At 41.9% G+C, this 8,384-nt stretch overlaps 1 long non-coding RNA gene across 1 annotated transcript in view; it reads right to left on the reverse strand.

Annotated features, from left to right (window-relative positions):
• Positions 1-8,378, reverse strand: part of LOC138435963 (uncharacterized) — a 30,730-nt gene extending 22,352 nt beyond the window's left edge. Inside the window, exon 1 of the long non-coding RNA XR_011255306.1 lies at positions 8,278-8,378. This is a non-coding gene — a long non-coding RNA (uncharacterized lncRNA). The remainder of the gene's footprint in view (positions 1-8,277) is intronic.
• Positions 8,379-8,384: the final 6 nt, after the last annotated feature.

The following is an 8,384-nucleotide window of genomic DNA, read 5'->3' on the forward strand; positions in this document are numbered from 1 at the left end:
ATCTGTCTAATGAAGACTGAACTCGGTGATCTCCCACCCCGGGTATTGTGAGATTTCTAAGTTCTGCCCCAGGTCAGTCCCATGGAGAGTGACAGCTCAAGACTGGTCTACTCACTTGAAATTTAAAACGATCTCCCCAACACTAGGTGCTAAGTAACTAAACTACGGCAGGAAGTTGATCTGTTGAATTTCAGACAGAATCCATAACTGCCAAAGTTCAAGGAATGTGAGGTTTGGGATAATATTACCAGTGGGATCCCATGTGGCAAAAAGATGGAATAGGCTCAATTTTCCATGGCTTGTTAAGTTACCCCTGAGTTAATCGGAATGATATTTATACCTCGCTGATGTGCCCTGGAAGCAAAACCATATACCCAAACTCACACACTTCTCATAACTCATTCACGGATTTAACAATATCTGAAACTAAATAGAAAAATGGAGAAGACACGAATTCTAGAAATGCCTTGTTCCCTGCTAATGTCTGAAAAGAGACTGTATGAGACAAAGAGAAACTTTTTTTTTACAAATTTACTCCACATTCAAGAATTATAAGGATAGTTATTTTTCAAATTGGCAATCTCTTCACGTTTTTGCTCTTGTTAAAATCCATTCTAAAAAATACAACCAATAATGAAACGTCCACAGCAAAATCACTTCATAATTCTCATTCTCAAAAACTGAAGAGGTAATCTTCCATAGACATGAGTCTATCACGTGTGCGTGTCTGTGCGTCAGTGGCTCAGTCATGTCCGACCCTTTGCAACCCCTTAAACTGTAGCCCCCCAGGCTCCTCTGTCCATGGGGATTCTCCAGGCAAGAATACTTGAGTGAGCTGCCATTCCCCTCTTCAGGGGATCTTCCCAACCCAGGGATCAAACCCTGGTCTCCTGCATTACAGGCAGATTTTTTACTGTCTGAGCTACCAGGTATTTAAAAAATATTTTCACAAAAATGGGATCATACTATAAACATTTTTCTGTGCCAGGTTTAATATTATAAACTTTCCCTATTCATACAAACAAAGCTACCTGGGGTGTTTTAGTAGCTGTAATCTGTGTCCTTTTTGTATATTCTACAGTTGGTTCAATCAAATAATCTTGCAATCCTATATCAAAGGGGAGGTTGTTTGGTTGTTTACTTTTTTGGTTTCCTTTTGAAGCTTAATATAGAACTTAACAACAATCATTCTGGTAAATATATATTTAGTCACACATGGCATGTGTGCTAAGTCGCTTCAGTCATGTCCCACTCTTTGTGACTCTATGGACTGTAGCCCACCAGGCTCCTCTGTCCATGGGATTCTCCAGGCAAGAACACTGGAGTGGGTTGCCATGCCCTCCTCCACGGGATCTTCCTGACCCAGAGATCAAACCCAAGTCTCTTATGCCTCCCACATTGGCAGGCAGGTTCCTCACCAGTGTACCCCCCGGGAAGCCCATATTTAGTCACACATATGATTATTTCTATAAAGTAAATGAGTAGAACTGCTGAATCAAAGACTACACCTACAGTAGATAACATAAAGTGCAATATGTATGTGTGTACATGTGTGTGTAGGAAGGGTTTAACCCTTTATTCACATGATTAGCTAAAACCTAATATTTATTCCATAATATTCTCTACTGGTGGTGCTAGTGGTAAAGAACCTGCCTGCCAATGCAGGAGACATAAGAGATCTGGGTTTGATCCCTGAGTTGAGAAGGTCCCCTGGAGAAGGGCATGGCAACCCACTCCAGGATTCTTGCCTGGAGAATCCATGGACAGAGGAGCCAGGCAGGCTACGGTCCACAGGGTCACACAGAGTCAGACACGACTGAAGTGATTTAGCACAGCACAGCACACTCTCTTCTGATTTGACATTTCATATTTATCATAGAATGAATTCTGCTTGAACCTTTTTACAACAATCGAGAAAGTAAAGGGAAAGCCAGAATAAGGCAACAATTTTGAAGAAACTCAGATTATCCAATGATATACAGCCATTAAAACCAGGAATGAGGAATTCCCTGGCGGTTTAATGATTAGGACTCTGTGCTCTCACTGCCCAGGGCCGCAGGTTCAGTCCCTGGTTGGGGAACTAAGATCCTGCAAGCTACATGGTGGTATGTCCAAAAAAAAAAAACCAGCAAGAATGAATGAAATGTGTTGACAAGGGTCGTTGCACCTACTTCTATGGGCAAAGTAAGGTGATGCCAAAAGCCAAAAATTAGATAGTTTGGATGAGAGGGATTTCTCACTCAACTTGAAAGGTGGTCATGGCTTCCACAAATGCAAATTCCTTGCTTCTTGATCTTCAGTGAAGCTGGGAAAAAAATCACTCAGCTTTGGACAAAAGGGAGGGAAGCAAATGTCAAAATCTCAAGAAAGAATAATGGTCAACTTTGCATCTAAGATGCTAACTGTAACTCTATTTACCCAAACTTACCTATTCTGTATATGACATATCCTAACAGTCTCAATTACAACTGAGCATGTCTTTTAAGAGTCTCTTGTATTTCCTTTTCTGAAAATTGTGGTCACATACTTTGCTTACTTTTCTACTTTGTTTGCTTTTTCTTGTTGATTTGTAGAAATTATTTATCAGGGAAACAAGGTCTTTGATATATAGGCTGCCAACATTTTTTCCAGTTTGCATTGTCTTTTGTATGGGTGTGAGTGTTACTGACTTAGTACCACAAACAAATCTATACCAGGTCGTTTCCAAGATAATAAATGATAACCCTCCATTTATGGAGGATCCTGGTAGGCAGCAGTCCATGGGGTCGCTAAGAGTTGGACACGAGTGAGCGACTTCACTTTCCCTTTTCACTTTCATGCACTGGAGAAGGAAATGGCAACCCACTCCAGTGTTCTTGCCTGGAGAATCCCAGGGATGGGGGAGCCTGGTGGGCTTCCGTCTATGGGGTCGCACAGAGTCGGACACGACTGATGCGACTTAGCAGCAGCAGCAAACCTCCCCAGTGGCTTAGACAGTAAAGAATCTGCCTGCAGTGAGGGAGACCCAGGTTCAACCCCTGGGTCAGGAAGATCCCCTGGAGAAGGGAATGGCTATCCATTCCAGTATTCTTTTTTTTTTTTTCTTTAAGTTCTACCACTTTATTGCTACCAACCCATCTCCCTCCATCCTCATGCACACATGCTCAGTCATGTAACCCCATGGACTGCAGCCCGCCAGGCTCCTCCGTCCATGGACTTTTCCAGGCTACAATGTTGGAGTGGGTTGCCATTTCCTTCTCCCACTCCAGTATTCTTGCATGGAGAATTCCATGGACAGAGGAGCCTGGCAGGCTATAGTCCATGGGGTCACAAACAGTTGGACATGACTTAAGTGACTTACACACTTTTCAAACTAAACAAATGCCTTTTTGTTTTGTTTTGGCCTGGCCTCGGTACGTGGTTTGAAGGATCTCACTTATCCCCTCAGGGACTGGACACAGGCTATGGCAGTGAAAGCTAACTCTAACCACTAGGCTACCAGGGAACTCCCACATTAAACTACCGTTTCAACAAGTTTTTGCAATATATTCATTTTGTTCATTAAATTACCACCCTCCTCTAAAATCATTTGTTCTTCTTAAGGGTAACAATGGCAGTTATTAAAAATGAGAAAATAAATTGACAAGGTTAGTATAGTGCTGGTTGTGGTTACTTGAGAATCCAAAATAAGAACTGGGTGTCCTGGGGAATTCCCTGGTGGGCCAGTGGTAGGATTCCAAGCTTCCACTGCAGGGGGCATGCGTTTGATCCCTGGTCAAGGAATTAAGATCCTGCATGCCACATGCTATGGACCACAAAAAAAAAAAAAAAACTGGCTGTCCTTATTAATTGTATATATTAATACAATGATTATTTATTATATACCAGGTACTGTGCTAAATACTGCACACACATTATGCCACCAAACAGTATTAATAATCCTTTGAGAGAACTATAAGCATCCTCATTATATAGCTAAAGAAATAGAAACTATAAAAGGTCAAAGTGTTAGTCACTCAGTCGTGATCAACTCTTTGTGACTCCATGGACTGTAGCCTGCCAGGCTCCTCTGGCCATGGAATTCTCCAGGCAAGAATACTGGAGTGGGTTGCCATCCCTTTCTCCAGGGGCTCTTTCTAACCCAGGGATTAAACCCAGGTCTCCTGCATTGCAGGCAGATTCTTTACCACCTGACCCACCAGGGAAGGTGAAATTACTTCCAAAATGGCCTTGCAGGGAGTAAGTTGGGTAACTCTACCCTGAAGAGTCTCATTTCAGAGCCTCAAAAAAGATGGGATCCAGAATCTTATGAGATTCTTTTAGGTGGGACACGGATGAGCTTAAAATTTCTTCCAGGGGCCTCCCTGGTGGCTCAGCAGTCAAGAATCTGCCTGCCAATGCAGGAGACATGGGTTCCACCCCTGGTCTGGTAACACCCCACATGCCGGGGAACAGCTAAGCCCATGCACAACAACTACTGAGCCTGCGCCCTAGAGCCGGGGACCGTAACTACTGAAACCCAAATGGTCTATGGCCTGTGCTCTGAAACAGAAGCCAGTGCAATGAGAAGTCTCTGGAATGAGAAGCCTGTGCAGAACTAGAGAGTCGTCCCCTATCACCACTAGAGAAAATCCCACGCAGCTACAAAGACCCAGCACAGCCAAATTAAATAATTTTTTAAAAAAATTAAAAAACAATTAACTTATAAAAAAAATTATCCAGATTTTCAATGTTCTCAGTTTCAGTTAATTTCAGTTAACTGGTGTCCAGATATAGTCCATGAAAAACTCTGGAAGTAATTCACAGATTTAAATTGCAGAATCTTCTGAGTACCATGATGAAATCTCTCAATGGTCTGGGCCCCATCCCACCCAGGACAAAAATCATCCCACTGTCTAGCATAGCTACTCCTTAGTTTAGGAAAAAACCGTGTATACAGGGTTCAGAAGTATCTTCAGACTCAGACATCTACTAGGATAAGGGGGAACCACTGGAGTTGCATATTTATTTATTATTATAGTTAATTATTGGAGTAGGAAATGGCAGCCCACTCCAGTATTGTTGTCTGGAAAAGCCCATGGACAGAAGGGGCTGGCAGGCTACAATCCATGGAGTTGCAAAGAGTCAGACAGACTGAGAGGGAGCGTGCACACACAGTTAATTACAATGTAACATAAGACTTCCCATCTTAACCACTTTTAAGCATACAGTTCAGTGAAGTCCATTCACACTGTTGTGCAGCTATCACCACCAAGTCACTGTCTTTTGACCTTCTATGGTGAGCTTTCCACACAGAACACTTTTATGTCACTGGATTTCTGAATAAGAAGGCAAAGCCAGAATAATGTAATGATTTTTGGGAAACTCAGGTTATAGATTTTATATGTTATGTCATACTTAGAAAGACAACCCTCATTCCAAGATTATATTTTAAAAATTCTCTGAGATCTCTTCTGGTATGTCTATGGCTTCATTAAAAAAAAAAATCACTTTTTAATCCTTCAGGAATTTATCTGGTATGAAGCGGGAGAAAAAGATCCCACTTTATTTATATTTTAACGCAACAGGAATTATATTTGCAACTAGACAAAATTCATTTTAAATCCATTGGGTGGGGGAGAAAAGGCAAGGAAAAGAAGCCAGGAAAATTCTGAAAAAAAAAAAAAGAAGAAGAAGAAGTATAAAGGTACTGGTTGGGGTGTGGAGGATTAGTGTTATGAGTAATTGTAACTATTCTAAATTTACAGTAAAGTAAAATAGTTCTCAGTGTTTAAACTGATTGAACTATGGAATGAAATAGAATGAGAGGAACTTAGAATATTGTGCAAAGGTATAAATTTTTTGCCATCTTTATCATGTTGAGTATTCCTAACCCAAAATACGGCACATCTTTTCATTTGTTCAAATCTTCTGATAGAGACACAATCTTAGAATGAGAACACTTTCATCTCCCCACCATCCTCCTCTCTGATGATAAGGGCTAGAGAAAAGTTACTAATGGAGATTTCATTTGGAGTCTAAATGTTTTTTTTTTTCAGAGTCATTTCTAACATATTGAATTTCTCAGGTTCTCTACATAATGTGGAAAGCTGTGATCAAGTCTGATTTCATCAGACAGTGCATGCTCAGTCGTGTCTGACTCTTCCCGCCGCCGTGGACTATAGCCCACCACGATCCACGTCCATAGGATTTTCCAGGCCAGAATGCGGGAGTGGGTTGCCATTTCTTCCTCCAGGGGACCTCCCAGGGATCAAACCTGAGGCTCCTGAATCTCCTGCACTGGCAGGTGGATTCTTTTAGCACTGAGCCACAGAATTGTACCATATTTCCATAGTCTGGGCTCAAAACCAATACTACGCATTAGAGATTAAACAGTAGGTGTCGGGTGCTGGCAGATTTCTTTAAGGGTCCCTGAAGCCACTCTGGGCCTTGATTTAACTTGGGAAGTGAGAATGACAGCTAGATATTACCACCTACTCCTCAGGATTAACAGCCACCGATCTCAAAGATGGGGCTTCAAGTTACCAGGAGTGTTGGTCTAGAACAGCAATGTCCAAATGAAAACATGATGAGTCACATCTATAAACTAAAACTGTCGGGTATCCACACACAAAAAAGGTAAAAAGAAAGAGATGAAATTAAATTTAATATTTTAACTCAATAACCAAAAATATGATTATTTCAACATGCAATAAATATAAAAATTATTAATGAGATATTTAACACTTTTTATACTAACTCTTGGAAGCCCTGAGTGTATTTCACATTTATAGCACACCTCAACTTGGACTAGTCACATTCACGTGCTCAACAACCACACATGGCTTTTGGCTACCACATGGATAACATAACACTAGAAGATGGTAACGAGGGAGTTCCCTGGTGGTCCAGAGGTTAAGATTTTCCCTTTCAACGCAGGGGGTGCAGGTTCCATCTCTGATTGGGGAGCTAAGACCCACATGCCTTTTGGCCATAAAACAAAAGCAATATTGTGACAAATCCAAAAAAACCCTTTTAAAACGGTCCATACTTTAAAAAAAAAAGGAAGAAGAAAGAAAATGGTAATGAATGAGAAAAATTGCTTAATTTAGTAGAAATCCAGAAACTCTAAGATGGGAAATACACTATCTCAAAGGTCTGGAACAGACTTAAAAAATCACTAGTTAGTCCTAATATTCACTTGCTATTTGAATCTTTGCCGCGATGTCCCTATTAAGGGGCCATGGAGACTAGTGCTTGACCAGTACTTCCAGGAACGAGATCACTGCTTTCTAACGCTAACCTGTCTATTGGGGTGAGGTGGGGGGAGGCATTTTAATATCAAAAATTCCTTGCTAAGGGCACAAGGAGATTGGTTGATGGTGGTCTGAAGAGCTCAGGTGGTTTGGGCTAACCTTAAGGGGTCAGTGAGGTTAGGAAGTACTGGGGAAGTTTAGTAGTTAAAAAAAAAATGGACTGTAGGTTGGACAGATAGGAACTGTTATACTGAAGGCTGGGGCTGGATAGCTGGTTAAAATCATCAGGTACACTGCCACAAAAATAACAGGGAAAACAACTGCATATATGCTAACTTCATTCATCTGAAAATACAGTAATTTGGAGAATAACCCGAATTATCATAAACTTTCAAAATTTTCACAATAAAACACAACTGGGATATAAATTAATGAAGGAGATCATTTGTATTAGACCTGTATTACAAATAACAGTATCCTACATGGTAAAGAAAGAATTCACTTCAGATTCAAAAACCAAAAGCCATTTCAGTTTCAATCTCTATCTCGATTATAACATTTTCCTTATTCAAAAACACCCTAGAAATCAGAGACAGAAAGCAATTCCCCCCCACACACACAAATTCAGTAAAAAATGACACTGCTTGAATCTTGAGGGATTCCGACTGGATGACCTTTGAAATAATACATTTTTGCTATAGACGTACTTCTTCGGTTTCTTACCACTGCCCACCCGCCCACCCAGCCTCTTAGGAAATGAAACGGTCTACTTTTCCCGGCCACCTTCACCTCCCCGTTCCCCGCCCTTCCCGATGCTTCCCCAAGGCAGGGGAAAGGTGCGTCTTCTCTAGGGCTCCTGCCAGCGCCTCCCAGTCCCACTGGCCAGCAGTCGGGGAAACGACGCGCCCTAGGCATCCATTAACGTTTTTATACTACACTGTGCCCCGCAGCCCGAGCGTCTCCAGATTGTTTACAGCGGCCCCACGCCCCCCGAACCGCGCGCACACTGTCAACCGCTCTTAGGAGGAAAATTTGGGACTAGAAACTCGGCCCACCAACCCACCTCGGTCCCGCCTACACAAAACCGGCTACAACACCCCACCTCCGGCCGCCGAAGTAGCTTTCATCAAACGATCTGGGGCGCAGTATTTTTTTTTTCCCCCCGAGAAA

The sequence above is a fragment of the Ovis canadensis genome, chromosome 3, assembly GCF_042477335.2.
Source record: "Ovis canadensis isolate MfBH-ARS-UI-01 breed Bighorn chromosome 3, ARS-UI_OviCan_v2, whole genome shotgun sequence".
NCBI lineage: Eukaryota > Metazoa > Chordata > Mammalia > Artiodactyla > Bovidae > Ovis > Ovis canadensis.